Raw genomic sequence first — 26,829 nt, forward strand, 5'->3', positions numbered from 1 at the left:
CTGTATACGTACACCCCTGTATACGTACACCCCTGTATACGTACACCCCTGTATACGTACACCCCTGTATACGTACACCCCTGTATACGTACACCCCTGTATACGTACACCCCTGTATACGTACACCCCTATATACGTACACCCCTATATACGTACACCCCTATATACGTACACCCCTATATACGTACACCCCTATATACGTACACCCCTATATACGTACACCCCTATATACGTACACCCCTATATACGTACACCCCTATATACGTACACCCCTATATACGTACACCCCTATATACGTACACCCCTATATACGTACACCCCTATATACGTACACCCCTATATACGTACACCCTATATACGTACACCCCTATATACGTACACCCCTATATACGTACACCCCTATATACGTACACCCCTATATACGTACACCCCTATATACGTACACCCCTATATACGTACACCCTATATACGTACACCCCTATATACGTACACCCCTATATACGTACACCCCTATATACGTACACCCCTATATACGTACACCCCTATATACGTACACCCCTATATACGTACACCCCTATATACGTACACCCCTATATACGTACACCCCTATATACGTACACCCCTATATACGTACACCCCTATATACGTACACCCCTATATACGTACACCCCTATATACGTACACCCCTATATACGTACACCCCTATATACGTACACCCCTATATACGTACACCCCTATATACGTACACCCCTATATACGTACACCCCTATATACGTACACCCCTATATACGTACACCCCTATATACGTACACCCCTATATACGTACACCCCTATATACGTACACCCCTATATACGTACACCCCTATATACGTACACCCCTATATACGTACACCCCTATATACGTACACCCCTATATACGTACACCCCTATATACGTACACCCCTATATACATACACCCCTATATACGTACACCCCTATATACAGTACACCCCTATATACAGTACACCCCTATATACAGTACACCCCTATATACATACACCCCTATATACATACACCCCTATATACAGTACACCCCTATATACAGTACACCCCTATATACATACACCCCTATATACATACACCCCTATATACATACACCCCTATATACATACACCCCTATATACATACACCCCTATATACATACACCCCTATATACATACACCCCTATATACATACACCCCTATATACATACACCCCTATATACATACACCCCTATATACATACACCCCTATATACATACACCCCTATATACATACACCCCTATATACATACACCCCTATATACATACACCCCTATATACATACACCCCTATATACATACACCCCTATATACATACACCCCTATATACATACACCCCTATATACATACACCCCTATATACATACACCCCTATATACATACACCCCTATATACATACACCCCTATATACATACACCCCTATATACATACACCCCTATATACATACACCCCTATATACATACACCCCTATATACATACACCCCTATATACATACACCCCTATATACATACACCCCTATATACATACACCCCTATATACATACACCCCTATATACATACACCCCTATATACATACACCCCTATATACATACACCCCTATATACATACACCCCTATATACATACACCCCTATATACATACACCCCTATATACATACACCCCTATATACATACACCCCTATATACATACACCCCTATATACATACACCCCTATATACATACACCCCTATATACATACACCCCTATATACATACACCCCTATATACATACACCCCTATATACATACACCCCTATATACATACACCCCTATATACATACACCCCTATATACATACACCCCTATATACATACACCCCTATATACATACACCCCTATATACATACACCCCTATATACATACACCCCTATATACATACACCCCTATATACATACACCCCTATATACATACACCCCTATATACATACACCCCTATATACATACACCCCTATATACATACACCCCTATATACATACACCCCTATATACATACACCCCTATATACATACACCCCTATATACATACACCCCTATATACATACACCCCTATATACATACACCCCTATATACATACACCCCTATATACATACACCCCTATATACATACACCCCTATATACATACACCCCTATATACATACACCCCTATATACATACACCCCTATATACATACACCCCTATATACATACACCCCTATATACATACACCCCTATATACATACACCCCTATATACATACACCCCTATATACATACACCCCTATATACATACACCCCTATATACATACACCCCTATATACATACACCCCTATATACATACACCCCTATATACATACACCCCTATATACATACACCCCTATATACATACACCCCTATATACATACACCCCTATATACATACACCCCTATATACATACACCCCTATATACATACACCCCTATATACATACACCCCTATATACATACACCCCTATATACATACACCCCTATATACATACACCCCTATATACATACACCCCTATATACATACACCCCTATATACATACACCCCTATATACATACACCCCTATATACATACACCCCTATATACATACACCCCTATATACATACACCCCTATATACATACACCCCTATATACATACACCCCTATATACATACACCCCTATATACATACACCCCTATATACATACACCCCTATATACATACACCCCTATATACATACACCCCTATATACATACACCCCTATATACATACACCCCTATATACATACACCCCTATATACATACACCCCTATATACATACACCCCTATATACATACACCCCTATATACATACACCCCTATATACATACACCCCTATATACATACACCCCTATATACATACACCCCTATATACATACACCCCTATATACATACACCCCTATATACATACACCCCTATATACATACACCCCTATATACATACACCCCTATATACATACACCCCTATATACATACACCCCTATATACATACACCCCTATATACATACACCCCTATATACATACACCCCTATATACATACACCCCTATATACATACACCCCTATATACATACACCCCTATATACATACACCCCTATATACATACACCCCTATATACATACACCCCTATATACATACACCCCTATATACATACACCCCTATATACATACACCCCTATATACATACACCCCTATATACATACACCCCTATATACATACACCCCTATATACATACACCCCTATATACATACACCCCTATATACATACACCCCTATATACATACACCCCTATATACATACACCCCTATATACATACACCCCTATATACATACACCCCTATATACATACACCCCTATATACATACACCCCTATATACATACACCCCTATATACATACACCCCTATATACATACACCCCTATATACATACACCCCTATATACATACACCCCTATATACATACACCCCTATATACATACACCCCTATATACATACACCCCTATATACATACACCCCTATATACATACACCCCTATATACATACACCCCTATATACATACACCCCTATATACATACACCCCTATATACATACACCCCTATATACATACACCCCTATATACATACACCCCTATATACATACACCCCTATATACATACACCCCTATATACATACACCCCTATATACATACACCCCTATATACATACACCCCTATATACATACACCCCTATATACATACACCCCTATATACATACACCCCTATATACATACACCCCTATATACATACACCCCTATATACATACACCCCTATATACATACACCCCTATATACATACACCCCTATATACATACACCCCTATATACATACACCCCTATATACATACACCCCTATATACATACACCCCTATATACATACACCCCTATATACATACACCCCTATATACATACACCCCTATATACATACACCCCTATATACATACACCCCTATATACATACACCCCTATATACATACACCCCTATATACATACACCCCTATATACATACACCCCTATATACATACACCCCTATATACATACACCCCTATATACATACACCCCTATATACATACACCCCTATATACATACACCCCTATATACATACACCCCTATATACATACACCCCTATATACATACACCCCTATATACATACACCCCTATATACATACACCCCTATATACATACACCCCTATATACATACACCCCTATATACATACACCCCTATATACATACACCCCTATATACATACACCCCTATATACATACACCCCTATATACATACACCCCTATATACATACACCCCTATATACATACACCCCTATATACATACACCCCTATATACATACACCCCTATATACATACACCCCTATATACATACACCCCTATATACATACACCCCTATATACATACACCCCTATATACATACACCCCTATATACATACACCCCTATATACATACACCCCTATATACATACACCCCTATATACATACACCCCTATATACATACACCCCTATATACATACACCCCTATATACATACACCCCTATATACATACACCCCTATATACATACACCCCTATATACATACACCCCTATATACATACACCCCTATATACATACACCCCTATATACATACACCCCTATATACATACACCCCTATATACATACACCCCTATATACATACACCCCTATATACATACACCCCTATATACATACACCCCTATATACATACACCCCTATATACATACACCCCTATATACATACACCCCTATATACATACACCCCTATATACATACACCCCTATATACATACACCCCTATATACATACACCCCTATATACATACACCCCTATATACATACACCCCTATATACATACACCCCTATATACATACACCCCTATATACATACACCCCTATATACATACACCCCTATATACATACACCCCTATATACATACACCCCTATATACATACACCCCTATATACATACACCCCTATATACATACACCCCTATATACATACACCCCTATATACATACACCCCTATATACATACACCCCTATATACATACACCCCTATATACATACACCCCTATATACATACACCCCTATATACATACACCCCTATATACATACACCCCTATATACATACACCCCTATATACATACACCCCTATATACATACACCCCTATATACATACACCCCTATATACATACACCCCTATATACATACACCCCTATATACATACACCCCTATATACATACACCCCTATATACATACACCCCTATATACATACACCCCTATATACATACACCCCTATATACATACACCCCTATATACATACACCCCTATATACATACACCCCTATATACATACACCCCTATATACATACACCCCTATATACATACACCCCTATATACATACACCCCTATATACATACACCCCTATATACATACACCCCTATATACATACACCCCTATATACATACACCCCTATATACATACACCCCTATATACATACACCCCTATATACATACACCCCTATATACATACACCCCTATATACATACACCCCTATATACATACACCCCTATATACATACACCCCTATATACATACACCCCTATATACATACACCCCTATATACATACACCCCTATATACATACACCCCTATATACATACACCCCTATATACATACACCCCTATATACATACACCCCTATATACATACACCCCTATATACATACACCCCTATATACATACACCCCTATATACATACACCCCTATATACATACACCCCTATATACATACACCCCTATATACATACACCCCTATATACATACACCCCTATATACATACACCCCTATATACATACACCCCTATATACATACACCCCTATATACATACACCCCTATATACATACACCCCTATATACATACACCCCTATATACATACACCCCTATATACATACACCCCTATATACATACACCCCTATATACATACACCCCTATATACATACACCCCTATATACATACACCCCTATATACATACACCCCTATATACATACACCCCTATATACATACACCCCTATATACATACACCCCTATATACATACACCCCTATATACATACACCCCTATATACATACACCCCTATATACATACACCCCTATATACATACACCCCTATATACATACACCCCTATATACATACACCCCTATATACATACACCCCTATATACATACACCCCTATATACATACACCCCTATATACATACACCCCTATATACATACACCCCTATATACATACACCCCTATATACATACACCCCTATATACATACACCCCTATATACATACACCCCTATATACATACACCCCTATATACATACACCCCTATATACATACACCCCTATATACATACACCCCTATATACATACACCCCTATATACATACACCCCTATATACATACACCCCTATATACATACACCCCTATATACATACACCCCTATATACATACACCCCTATATACATACACCCCTATATACATACACCCCTATATACATACACCCCTATATACATACACCCCTATATACATACACCCCTATATACATACACCCCTATATACATACACCCCTATATACATACACCCCTATATACATACACCCCTATATACATACACCCCTATATACATACACCCCTATATACATACACCCCTATATACATACACCCCTATATACATACACCCCTATATACATACACCCCTATATACATACACCCCTATATACATACACCCCTATATACATACACCCCTATATACATACACCCCTATATACATACACCCCTATATACATACACCCCTATATACATACACCCCTATATACATACACCCCTATATACATACACCCCTATATACATACACCCCTATATACATACACCCCTATATACATACACCCCTATATACATACACCCCTATATACATACACCCCTATATACATACACCCCTATATACATACACCCCTATATACATACACCCCTATATACATACACCCCTATATACATACACCCCTATATACATACACCCCTATATACATACACCCCTATATACATACACCCCTATATACATACACCCCTATATACATACACCCCTATATACATACACCCCTATATACATACACCCCTATATACATACACCCCTATATACATACACCCCTATATACATACACCCCTATATACATACACCCCTATATACATACACCCCTATATACATACACCCCTATATACATACACCCCTATATACATACACCCCTATATACATACACCCCTATATACATACACCCCTATATACATACACCCCTATATACATACACCCCTATATACATACACCCCTATATACATACACCCCTATATACATACACCCCTATATACATACACCCCTATATACATACACCCCTATATACATACACCCCTATATACATACACCCCTATATACATACACCCCTATATACATACACCCCTATATACATACACCCCTATATACATACACCCCTATATACATACACCCCTATATACATACACCCCTATATACATACACCCCTATATACATACACCCCTATATACATACACCCCTATATACATACACCCCTATATACATACACCCCTATATACATACACCCCTATATACATACACCCCTATATACATACACCCCTATATACATACACCCCTATATACATACACCCCTATATACATACACCCCTATATACATACACCCCTATATACATACACCCCTATATACATACACCCCTATATACATACACCCCTATATACATACACCCCTATATACATACACCCCTATATACATACACCCCTATATACATACACCCCTATATACATACACCCCTATATACATACACCCCTATATACATACACCCCTATATACATACACCCCTATATACATACACCCCTATATACATACACCCCTATATACATACACCCCTATATACATACACCCCTATATACATACACCCCTATATACATACACCCCTATATACATACACCCCTATATACATACACCCCTATATACATACACCCCTATATACATACACCCCTATATACATACACCCCTATATACATACACCCCTATATACATACACCCCTATATACATACACCCCTATATACATACACCCCTATATACATACACCCCTATATACATACACCCCTATATACATACACCCCTATATACATACACCCCTATATACATACACCCCTATATACATACACCCCTATATACATACACCCCTATATACATACACCCCTATATACATACACCCCTATATACATACACCCCTATATACATACACCCCTATATACATACACCCCTATATACATACACCCCTATATACATACACCCCTATATACATACACCCCTATATACATACACCCCTATATACATACACCCCTATATACATACACCCCTATATACATACACCCCTATATACATACACCCCTATATACATACACCCCTATATACATACACCCCTATATACATACACCCCTATATACATACACCCCTATATACATACACCCCTATATACATACACCCCTATATACATACACCCCTATATACATACACCCCTATATACATACACCCCTATATACATACACCCCTATATACATACACCCCTATATACATACACCCCTATATACATACACCCCTATATACATACACCCCTATATACATACACCCCTATATACATACACCCCTATATACATACACCCCTATATACATACACCCCTATATACATACACCCCTATATACATACACCCCTATATACATACACCCCTATATACATACACCCCTATATACATACACCCCTATATACATACACCCCTATATACATACACCCCTATATACATACACCCCTATATACATACACCCCTATATACATACACCCCTATATACATACACCCCTATATACATACACCCCTATATACATACACCCCTATATACATACACCCCTATATACATACACCCCTATATACATACACCCCTATATACATACACCCCTATATACATACACCCCTATATACATACACCCCTATATACATACACCCCTATATACATACACCCCTATATACATACACCCCTATATACATACACCCCTATATACATACACCCCTATATACATACACCCCTATATACATACACCCCTATATACATACACCCCTATATACATACACCCCTATATACATACACCCCTATATACATACACCCCTATATACATACACCCCTATATACATACACCCCTATATACATACACCCCTATATACATACACCCCTATATACATACACCCCTATATACATACACCCCTATATACATACACCCCTATATACATACACCCCTATATACATACACCCCTATATACATACACCCCTATATACATACACCCCTATATACATACACCCCTATATACATACACCCCTATATACATACACCCCTATATACATACACCCCTATATACATACACCCCTATATACATACACCCCTATATACATACACCCCTATATACATACACCCCTATATACATACACCCCTATATACATACACCCCTATATACATACACCCCTATATACATACACCCCTATATACATACACCCCTATATACATACACCCCTATATACATACACCCCTATATACATACACCCCTATATACATACACCCCTATATACATACACCCCTATATACATACACCCCTATATACATACACCCCTATATACATACACCCCTATATACATACACCCCTATATACATACACCCCTATATACATACACCCCTATATACATACACCCCTATATACATACACCCCTATATACATACACCCCTATATACATACACCCCTATATACATACACCCCTATATACATACACCCCTATATACATACACCCCTATATACATACACCCCTATATACATACACCCCTATATACATACACCCCTATATACATACACCCCTATATACATACACCCCTATATACATACACCCCTATATACATACACCCCTATATACATACACCCCTATATACATACACCCCTATATACATACACCCCTATATACATACACCCCTATATACATACACCCCTATATACATACACCCCTATATACATACACCCCTATATACATACACCCCTATATACATACACCCCTATATACATACACCCCTATATACATACACCCCTATATACATACACCCCTATATACATACACCCCTATATACATACACCCCTATATACATACACCCCTATATACATACACCCCTATATACATACACCCCTATATACATACACCCCTATATACATACACCCCTATATACATACACCCCTATATACATACACCCCTATATACATACACCCCTATATACATACACCCCTATATACATACACCCCTATATACATACACCCCTATATACATACACCCCTATATACATACACCCCTATATACATACACCCCTATATACATACACCCCTATATACATACACCCCTATATACATACACCCCTATATACATACACCCCTATATACATACACCCCTATATACATACACCCCTATATACATACACCCCTATATACATACACCCCTATATACATACACCCCTATATACATACACCCCTATATACATACACCCCTATATACATACACCCCTATATACATACACCCCTATATACATACACCCCTATATACATACACCCCTATATACATACACCCCTATATACATACACCCCTATATACATACACCCCTATATACATACACCCCTATATACATACACCCCTATATACATACACCCCTATATACATACACCCCTATATACATACACCCCTATATACATACACCCCTATATACATACACCCCTATATACATACACCCCTATATACATACACCCCTATATACATACACCCCTATATACATACACCCCTATATACATACACCCCTATATACATACACCCCTATATACATACACCCCTATATACATACACCCCTATATACATACACCCCTATATACATACACCCCTATATACATACACCCCTATATACATACACCCCTATATACATACACCCCTATATACATACACCCCTATATACATACACCCCTATATACATACACCCCTATATACATACACCCCTATATACATACACCCCTATATACATACACCCCTATATACATACACCCCTATATACATACACCCCTATATACATACACCCCTATATACATACACCCCTATATACATACACCCCTATATACATACACCCCTATATACATACACCCCTATATACATACACCCCTATATACATACACCCCTATATACATACACCCCTATATACATACACCCCTATATACATACACCCCTATATACATACACCCCTATATACATACACCCCTATATACATACACCCCTATATACATACACCCCTATATACATACACCCCTATATACATACACCCCTATATACATACACCCCTATATACATACACCCCTATATACATACACCCCTATATACATACACCCCTATATACATACACCCCTATATACATACACCCCTATATACATACACCCCTATATACATACACCCCTATATACATACACCCCTATATACATACACCCCTATATACATACACCCCTATATACATACACCCCTATATACATACACCCCTATATACATACACCCCTATATACATACACCCCTATATACATACACCCCTATATACATACACCCCTATATACATACACCCCTATATACATACACCCCTATATACATACACCCCTATATACATACACCCCTATATACATACACCCCTATATACATACACCCCTATATACATACACCCCTATATACATACACCCCTATATACATACACCCCTATATACATACACCCCTATATACATACACCCCTATATACATACACCCCTATATACATACACCCCTATATACATACACCCCTATATACATACACCCCTATATACATACACCCCTATATACATACACCCCTATATACATACACCCCTATATACATACACCCCTATATACATACACCCCTATATACATACACCCCTATATACATACACCCCTATATACATACACCCCTATATACATACACCCCTATATACATACACCCCTATATACATACACCCCTATATACATACACCCCTATATACATACACCCCTATATACATACACCCCTATATACATACACCCCTATATACATACACCCCTATATACATACACCCCTATATACATACACCCCTATATACATACACCCCTATATACATACACCCCTATATACATACACCCCTATATACATACACCCCTATATACATACACCCCTATATACATACACCCCTATATACATACACCCCTATATACATACACCCCTATATACATACACCCCTATATACATACACCCCTATATACATACACCCCTATATACATACACCCCTATATACATACACCCCTATATACATACACCCCTATATACATACACCCCTATATACATACACCCCTATATACATACACCCCTATATACATACACCCCTATATACATACACCCCTATATACATACACCCCTATATACATACACCCCTATATACATACACCCCTATATACATACACCCCTATATACATACACCCCTATATACATACACCCCTATATACATACACCCCTATATACATACACCCCTATATACATACACCCCTATATACATACACCCCTATATACATACACCCCTATATACATACACCCCTATATACATACACCCCTATATACATACACCCCTATATACATACACCCCTATATACATACACCCCTATATACATACACCCCTATATACATACACCCCTATATACATACACCCCTATATACATACACCCCTATATACATACACCCCTATATACATACACCCCTATATACATACACCCCTATATACATACACCCCTATATACATACACCCCTATATACATACACCCCTATATACATACACCCCTATATACATACACCCCTATATACATACACCCCTATATACATACACCCCTATATACATACACCCCTATATACATACACCCCTATATACATACACCCCTATATACATACACCCCTATATACATACACCCCTATATACATACACCCCTATATACATACACCCCTATATACATACACCCCTATATACATACACCCCTATATACATACACCCCTATATACATACACCCCTATATACATACACCCCTATATACATACACCCCTATATACATACACCCCTATATACATACACCCCTATATACATACACCCCTATATACATACACCCCTATATACATACACCCCTATATACATACACCCCTATATACATACACCCCTATATACATACACCCCTATATACATACACCCCTATATACATACACCCCTATATACATACACCCCTATATACATACACCCCTATATACATACACCCCTATATACATACACCCCTATATACATACACCCCTATATACATACACCCCTATATACATACACCCCTATATACATACACCCCTATATACATACACCCCTATATACATACACCCCTATATACATACACCCCTATATACATACACCCCTATATACATACACCCCTATATACATACACCCCTATATACATACACCCCTATATACATACACCCCTATATACATACACCCCTATATACATACACCCCTATATACATACACCCCTATATACATACACCCCTATATACATACACCCCTATATACATACACCCCTATATACATACACCCCTATATACATACACCCCTATATACATACACCCCTATATACATACACCCCTATATACATACACCCCTATATACATACACCCCTATATACATACACCCCTATATACATACACCCCTATATACATACACCCCTATATACATACACCCCTATATACATACACCCCTATATACATACACCCCTATATACATACACCCCTATATACATACACCCCTATATACATACACCCCTATATACATACACCCCTATATACATACACCCCTATATACATACACCCCTATATACATACACCCCTATATACATACACCCCTATATACATACACCCCTATATACATACACCCCTATATACATACACCCCTATATACATACACCCCTATATACATACACCCCTATATACATACACCCCTATATACATACACCCCTATATACATACACCCCTATATACATACACCCCTATATACATACACCCCTATATACATACACCCCTATATACATACACCCCTATATACATACACCCCTATATACATACACCCCTATATACATACACCCCTATATACATACACCCCTATATACATACACCCCTATATACATACACCCCTATATACATACACCCCTATATACATACACCCCTATATACATACACCCCTATATACATACACCCCTATATACATACACCCCTATATACATACACCCCTATATACATACACCCCTATATACATACACCCCTATATACATACACCCCTATATACATACACCCCTATATACATACACCCCTATATACATACACCCCTATATACATACACCCCTATATACATACACCCCTATATACATACACCCCTATATACATACACCCCTATATACATACACCCCTATATACATACACCCCTATATACATACACCCCTATATACATACACCCCTATATACATACACCCCTATATACATACACCCCTATATACATACACCCCTATATACATACACCCCTATATACATACACCCCTATATACATACACCCCTATATACATACACCCCTATATACATACACCCCTATATACATACACCCCTATATACATACACCCCTATATACATACACCCCTATATACATACACCCCTATATACATACACCCCTATATACATACACCCCTATATACATACACCCCTATATACATACACCCCTATATACATACACCCCTATATACATACACCCCTATATACATACACCCCTATATACATACACCCCTATATACATACACCCCTATATACATACACCCCTATATACATACACCCCTATATACATACACCCCTATATACATACACCCCTATATACATACACCCCTATATACATACACCCCTATATACATACACCCCTATATACATACACCCCTATATACATACACCCCTATATACATACACCCCTATATACATACACCCCTATATACATACACCCCTATATACATACACCCCTATATACATACACCCCTATATACATACACCCCTATATACATACACCCCTATATACATACACCCCTATATACATACACCCCTATATACATACACCCCTATATACATACACCCCTATATACATACACCCCTATATACATACACCCCTATATACATACACCCCTATATACATACACCCCTATATACATACACCCCTATATACATACACCCCTATATACATACACCCCTATATACATACACCCCTATATACATACACCCCTATATACATACACCCCTATATACATACACCCCTATATACATACACCCCTATATACATACACCCCTATATACATACACCCCTATATACATACACCCCTATATACATACACCCCTATATACATACACCCCTATATACATACACCCCTATATACATACACCCCTATATACATACACCCCTATATACATACACCCCTATATACATACACCCCTATATACATACACCCCTATATACATACACCCCTATATACATACACCCCTATATACATACACCCCTATATACATACACCCCTATATACATACACCCCTATATACATACACCCCTATATACATACACCCCTATATACATACACCCCTATATACATACACCCCTATATACATACACCCCTATATACATACACCCCTATATACATACACCCCTATATACATACACCCCTATATACATACACCCCTATATACATACACCCCTATATACATACACCCCTATATACATACACCCCTATATACATACACCCCTATATACATACACCCCTATATACATACACCCCTATATACATACACCCCTATATACATACACCCCTATATACATACACCCCTATATACATACACCCCTATATACATACACCCCTATATACATACACCCCTATATACATACACCCCTATATACATACACCCCTATATACATACACCCCTATATACATACACCCCTATATACATACACCCCTATATACATACACCCCTATATACATACACCCCTATATACATACACCCCTATATACATACACCCCTATATACATACACCCCTATATACATACACCCCTATATACATACACCCCTATATACATACACCCCTATATACATACACCCCTATATACATACACCCCTATATACATACACCCCTATATACATACACCCCTATATACATACACCCCTATATACATACACCCCTATATACATACACCCCTATATACATACACCCCTATATACATACACCCCTATATACATACACCCCTATATACATACACCCCTATATACATACACCCCTATATACATACACCCCTATATACATACACCCCTATATACATACACCCCTATATACATACACCCCTATATACATACACCCCTATATACATACACCCCTATATACATACACCCCTATATACATACACCCCTATATACATACACCCCTATATACATACACCCCTATATACATACACCCCTATATACATACACCCCTATATACATACACCCCTATATACATACACCCCTATATACATACACCCCTATATACATACACCCCTATATACATACACCCCTATATACATACACCCCTATATACATACACCCCTATATACATACACCCCTATATACATACACCCCTATATACATACACCCCTATATACATACACCCCTATATACATACACCCCTATATACATACACCCCTATATACATACACCCCTATATACATACACCCCTATATACATACACCCCTATATACATACACCCCTATATACATACACCCCTATATACATACACCCCTATATACATACACCCCTATATACATACACCCCTATATACATACACCCCTATATACATACACCCCTATATACATACACCCCTATATACATACACCCCTATATACATACACCCCTATATACATACACCCCTATATACATACACCCCTATATACATACACCCCTATATACATACACCCCTATATACATACACCCCTATATACATACACCCCTATATACATACACCCCTATATACATACACCCCTATATACATACACCCCTATATACATACACCCCTATATACATACACCCCTATATACATACACCCCTATATACATACACCCCTATATACATACACCCCTATATACATACACCCCTATATACATACACCCCTATATACATACACCCCTATATACATACACCCCTATATACATACACCCCTATATACATACACCCCTATATACATACACCCCTATATACATACACCCCTATATACATACACCCCTATATACATACACCCCTATATACATACACCCCTATATACATACACCCCTATATACATACACCCCTATATACATACACCCCTATATACATACACCCCTATATACATACACCCCTATATACATACACCCCTATATACATACACCCCTATATACATACACCCCTATATACATACACCCCTATATACATACACCCCTATATACATACACCCCTATATACATACACCCCTATATACATACACCCCTATATACATACACCCCTATATACATACACCCCTATATACATACACCCCTATATACATACACCCCTATATACATACACCCCTATATACATACACCCCTATATACATACACCCCTATATACATACACCCCTATATACATACACCCCTATATACATACACCCCTATATACATACACCCCTATATACATACACCCCTATATACATACACCCCTATATACATACACCCCTATATACATACACCCCTATATACATACACCCCTATATACATACACCCCTATATACATACACCCCTATATACATACACCCCTATATACATACACCCCTATATACATACACCCCTATATACATACACCCCTATATACATACACCCCTATATACATACACCCCTATATACATACACCCCTATATACATACACCCCTATATACATACACCCCTATATACATACACCCCTATATACATACACCCCTATATACATACACCCCTATATACATACACCCCTATATACATACACCCCTATATACATACACCCCTATATACATACACCCCTATATACATACACCCCTATATACATACACCCCTATATACATACACCCCTATATACATACACCCCTATATACATACACCCCTATATACATACACCCCTATATACATACACCCCTATATACATACACCCCTATATACATACACCCCTATATACATACACCCCTATATACATACACCCCTATATACATACACCCCTATATACATACACCCCTATATACATACACCCCTATATACATACACCCCTATATACATACACCCCTATATACATACACCCCTATATACATACACCCCTATATACATACACCCCTATATACATACACCCCTATATACATACACCCCTATATACATACACCCCTATATACATACACCCCTATATACATACACCCCTATATACATACACCCCTATATACATACACCCCTATATACATACACCCCTATATACATACACCCCTATATACATACACCCCTATATACATACACCCCTATATACATACACCCCTATATACATACACCCCTATATACATACACCCCTATATACATACACCCCTATATACATACACCCCTATATACATACACCCCTATATACATACACCCCTATATACATACACCCCTATATACATACACCCCTATATACATACACCCCTATATACATACACCCCTATATACATACACCCCTATATACATACACCCCTATATACATACACCCCTATATACATACACCCCTATATACATACACCCCTATATACATACACCCCTATATACATACACCCCTATATACATACACCCCTATATACATACACCCCTATATACATACACCCCTATATACATACACCCCTATATACATACACCCCTATATACATACACCCCTATATACATACACCCCTATATACATACACCCCTATATACATACACCCCTATATACATACACCCCTATATACATACACCCCTATATACATACACCCCTATATACATACACCCCTATATACATACACCCCTATATACATACACCCCTATATACATACACCCCTATATACATACACCCCTATATACATACACCCCTATATACATACACCCCTATATACATACACCCCTATATACATACACCCCTATATACATACACCCCTATATACATACACCCCTATATACATACACCCCTATATACATACACCCCTATATACATACACCCCTATATACATACACCCCTATATACATACACCCCTATATACATACACCCCTATATACATACACCCCTATATACATACACCCCTATATACATACACCCCTATATACATACACCCCTATATACATACACCCCTATATACATACACCCCTATATACATACACCCCTATATACATACACCCCTATATACATACACCCCTATATACATACACCCCTATATACATACACCCCTATATACATACACCCCTATATACATACACCCCTATATACATACACCCCTATATACATACACCCCTATATACATACACCCCTATATACATACACCCCTATATACATACACCCCTATATACATACACCCCTATATACATACACCCCTATATACATACACCCCTATATACATACACCCCTATATACATACACCCCTATATACATACACCCCTATATACATACACCCCTATATACATACACCCCTATATACATACACCCCTATATACATACACCCCTATATACATACACCCCTATATACATACACCCCTATATACATACACCCCTATATACATACACCCCTATATACATACACCCCTATATACATACACCCCTATATACATACACCCCTATATACATACACCCCTATATACATACACCCCTATATACATACACCCCTATATACATACACCCCTATATACATACACCCCTATATACATACACCCCTATATACATACACCCCTATATACATACACCCCTATATACATACACCCCTATATACATACACCCCTATATACATACACCCCTATATACATACACCCCTATATACATACACCCCTATATACATACACCCCTATATACATACACCCCTATATACATACACCCCTATATACATACACCCCTATATACATACACCCCTATATACATACACCCCTATATACATACACCCCTATATACATACACCCCTATATACATACACCCCTATATACATACACCCCTATATACATACACCCCTATATACATACACCCCTATATACATACACCCCTATATACATACACCCCTATATACATACACCCCTATATACATACACCCCTATATACATACACCCCTATATACATACACCCCTATATACATACACCCCTATATACATACACCCCTATATACATACACCCCTATATACATACACCCCTATATACATACACCCCTATATACATACACCCCTATATACATACACCCCTATATACATACACCCCTATATACATACACCCCTATATACATACACCCCTATATACATACACCCCTATATACATACACCCCTATATACATACACCCCTATATACATACACCCCTATATACATACACCCCTATATACATACACCCCTATATACATACACCCCTATATACATACACCCCTATATACATACACCCCTATATACATACACCCCTATATACATACACCCCTATATACATACACCCCTATATACATACACCCCTATATACATACACCCCTATATACATACACCCCTATATACATACACCCCTATATACATACACCCCTATATACATACACCCCTATATACATACACCCCTATATACATACACCCCTATATACATACACCCCTATATACATACACCCCTATATACATACACCCCTATATACATACACCCCTATATACATACACCCCTATATACATACACCCCTATATACATACACCCCTATATACATACACCCCTATATACATACACCCCTATATACATACACCCCTATATACATACACCCCTATATACATACACCCCTATATACATACACCCCTATATACATACACCCCTATATACATACACCCCTATATACATACACCCCTATATACATACACCCCTATATACATACACCCCTATATACATACACCCCTATATACATACACCCCTATATACATACACCCCTATATACATACACCCCTATATACATACACCCCTATATACATACACCCCTATATACATACACCCCTATATACATACACCCCTATATACATACACCCCTATATACATACACCCCTATATACATACACCCCTATATACATACACCCCTATATACATACACCCCTATATACATACACCCCTATATACATACACCCCTATATACATACACCCCTATATACATACACCCCTATATACATACACCCCTATATACATACACCCCTATATACATACACCCCTATATACATACACCCCTATATACATACACCCCTATATACATACACCCCTATATACATACACCCCTATATACATACACCCCTATATACATACACCCCTATATACATACACCCCTATATACATACACCCCTATATACATACACCCCTATATACATACACCCCTATATACATACACCCCTATATACATACACCCCTATATACATACACCCCTATATACATACACCCCTATATACATACACCCCTATATACATACACCCCTATATACATACACCCCTATATACATACACCCCTATATACATACACCCCTATATACATACACCCCTATATACATACACCCCTATATACATACACCCCTATATACATACACCCCTATATACATACACCCCTATATACATACACCCCTATATACATACACCCCTATATACATACACCCCTATATACATACACCCCTATATACATACACCCCTATATACATACACCCCTATATACATACACCCCTATATACATACACCCCTATATACATACACCCCTATATACATACACCCCTATATACATACACCCCTATATACATACACCCCTATATACATACACCCCTATATACATACACCCCTATATACATACACCCCTATATACATACACCCCTATATACATACACCCCTATATACATACACCCCTATATACATACACCCCTATATACATACACCCCTATATACATACACCCCTATATACATACACCCCTATATACATACACCCCTATATACATACACCCCTATATACATACACCCCTATATACATACACCCCTATATACATACACCCCTATATACATACACCCCTATATACATACACCCCTATATACATACACCCCTATATACATACACCCCTATATACATACACCCCTATATACATACACCCCTATATACATACACCCCTATATACATACACCCCTATATACATACACCCCTATATACATACACCCCTATATACATACACCCCTATATACATACACCCCTATATACATACACCCCTATATACATACACCCCTATATACATACACCCCTATATACATACACCCCTATATACATACACCCCTATATACATACACCCCTATATACATACACCCCTATATACATACACCCCTATATACATACACCCCTATATACATACACCCCTATATACATACACCCCTATATACATACACCCCTATATACATACACCCCTATATACATACACCCCTATATACATACACCCCTATATACATACACCCCTATATACATACACCCCTATATACATACACCCCTATATACATACACCCCTATATACATACACCCCTATATACATACACCCCTATATACATACACCCCTATATACATACACCCCTATATACATACACCCCTATATACATACACCCCTATATACATACACCCCTATATACATACACCCCTATATACATACACCCCTATATACATACACCCCTATATACATACACCCCTATATACATACACCCCTATATACATACACCCCTATATACATACACCCCTATATACATACACCCCTATATACATACACCCCTATATACATACACCCCTATATACATACACCCCTATATACATACACCCCTATATACATACACCCCTATATACATACACCCCTATATACATACACCCCTATATACATACACCCCTATATACATACACCCCTATATACATACACCCCTATATACATACACCCCTATATACATACACCCCTATATACATACACCCCTATATACATACACCCCTATATACATACACCCCTATATACATACACCCCTATATACATACACCCCTATATACATACACCCCTATATACATACACCCCTATATACATACACCCCTATATACATACACCCCTATATACATACACCCCTATATACATACACCCCTATATACATACACCCCTATATACATACACCCCTATATACATACACCCCTATATACATACACCCCTATATACATACACCCCTATATACATACACCCCTATATACATACACCCCTATATACATACACCCCTATATACATACACCCCTATATACATACACCCCTATATACATACACCCCTATATACATACACCCCTATATACATACACCCCTATATACATACACCCCTATATACATACACCCCTATATACATACACCCCTATATACATACACCCCTATATACATACACCCCTATATACATACACCCCTATATACATACACCCCTATATACATACACCCCTATATACATACACCCCTATATACATACACCCCTATATACATACACCCCTATATACATACACCCCTATATACATACACCCCTATATACATACACCCCTATATACATACACCCCTATATACATACACCCCTATATACATACACCCCTATATACATACACCCCTATATACATACACCCCTATATACATACACCCCTATATACATACACCCCTATATACATACACCCCTATATACATACACCCCTATATACATACACCCCTATATACATACACCCCTATATACATACACCCCTATATACATACACCCCTATATACATACACCCCTATATACATACACCCCTATATACATACACCCCTATATACATACACCCCTATATACATACACCCCTATATACATACACCCCTATATACATACACCCCTATATACATACACCCCTATATACATACACCCCTATATACATACACCCCTATATACATACACCCCTATATACATACACCCCTATATACATACACCCCTATATACATACACCCCTATATACATACACCCCTATATACATACACCCCTATATACATACACCCCTATATACATACACCCCTATATACATACACCCCTATATACATACACCCCTATATACATACACCCCTATATACATACACCCCTATATACATACACCCCTATATACATACACCCCTATATACATACACCCCTATATACATACACCCCTATATACATACACCCCTATATACATACACCCCTATATACATACACCCCTATATACATACACCCCTATATACATACACCCCTATATACATACACCCCTATATACATACACCCCTATATACATACACCCCTATATACATACACCCCTATATACATACACCCCTATATACATACACCCCTATATACATACACCCCTATATACATACACCCCTATATACATACACCCCTATATACATACACCCCTATATACATACACCCCTATATACATACACCCCTATATACATACACCCCTATATACATACACCCCTATATACATACACCCCTATATACATACACCCCTATATACATACACCCCTATATACATACACCCCTATATACATACACCCCTATATACATACACCCCTATATACATACACCCCTATATACATACACCCCTATATACATACACCCCTATATACATACACCCCTATATACATACACCCCTATATACATACACCCCTATATACATACACCCCTATATACATACACCCCTATATACATACACCCCTATATACATACACCCCTATATACATACACCCCTATATACATACACCCCTATATACATACACCCCTATATACATACACCCCTATATACATACACCCCTATATACATACACCCCTATATACATACACCCCTATATACATACACCCCTATATACATACACCCCTATATACATACACCCCTATATACATACACCCCTATATACATACACCCCTATATACATACACCCCTATATACATACACCCCTATATACATACACCCCTATATACATACACCCCTATATACATACACCCCTATATACATACACCCCTATATACATACACCCCTATATACATACACCCCTATATACATACACCCCTATATACATACACCCCTATATACATACACCCCTATATACATACACCCCTATATACATACACCCCTATATACATACACCCCTATATACATACACCCCTATATACATACACCCCTATATACATACACCCCTATATACATACACCCCTATATACATACACCCCTATATACATACACCCCTATATACATACACCCCTATATACATACACCCCTATATACATACACCCCTATATACATACACCCCTATATACATACACCCCTATATACATACACCCCTATATACATACACCCCTATATACATACACCCCTATATACATACACCCCTATATACATACACCCCTATATACATACACCCCTATATACATACACCCCTATATACATACACCCCTATATACATACACCCCTATATACATACACCCCTATATACATACACCCCTATATACATACACCCCTATATACATACACCCCTATATACATACACCCCTATATACATACACCCCTATATACATACACCCCTATATACATACACCCCTATATACATACACCCCTATATACATACACCCCTATATACATACACCCCTATATACATACACCCCTATATACATACACCCCTATATACATACACCCCTATATACATACACCCCTATATACATACACCCCTATATACATACACCCCTATATACATACACCCCTATATACATACACCCCTATATACATACACCCCTATATACATACACCCCTATATACATACACCCCTATATACATACACCCCTATATACATACACCCCTATATACATACACCCCTATATACATACACCCCTATATACATACACCCCTATATACATACACCCCTATATACATACACCCCTATATACATACACCCCTATATACATACACCCCTATATACATACACCCCTATATACATACACCCCTATATACATACACCCCTATATACATACACCCCTATATACATACACCCCTATATACATACACCCCTATATACATACACCCCTATATACATACACCCCTATATACATACACCCCTATATACATACACCCCTATATACATACACCCCTATATACATACACCCCTATATACATACACCCCTATATACATACACCCCTATATACATACACCCCTATATACAT

The 26,829-nt window shown here is 37.8% G+C and overlaps 1 long non-coding RNA gene across 50 annotated transcripts in view; it reads right to left on the reverse strand.

The window, feature by feature from the left end:
• LOC124417089 overlaps positions 1–26,829 on the reverse strand; it is a 102,109-nt gene that overhangs the window by 9,506 nt on the left and 65,774 nt on the right. The gene's annotated exons all lie outside the window — the stretch shown is intronic.

The sequence above is a fragment of the Gallus gallus genome, chromosome 9 (genome assembly GCF_016699485.2).
Source record: "Gallus gallus isolate bGalGal1 chromosome 9, bGalGal1.mat.broiler.GRCg7b, whole genome shotgun sequence".
Lineage (NCBI taxonomy): Eukaryota > Metazoa > Chordata > Aves > Galliformes > Phasianidae > Gallus > Gallus gallus.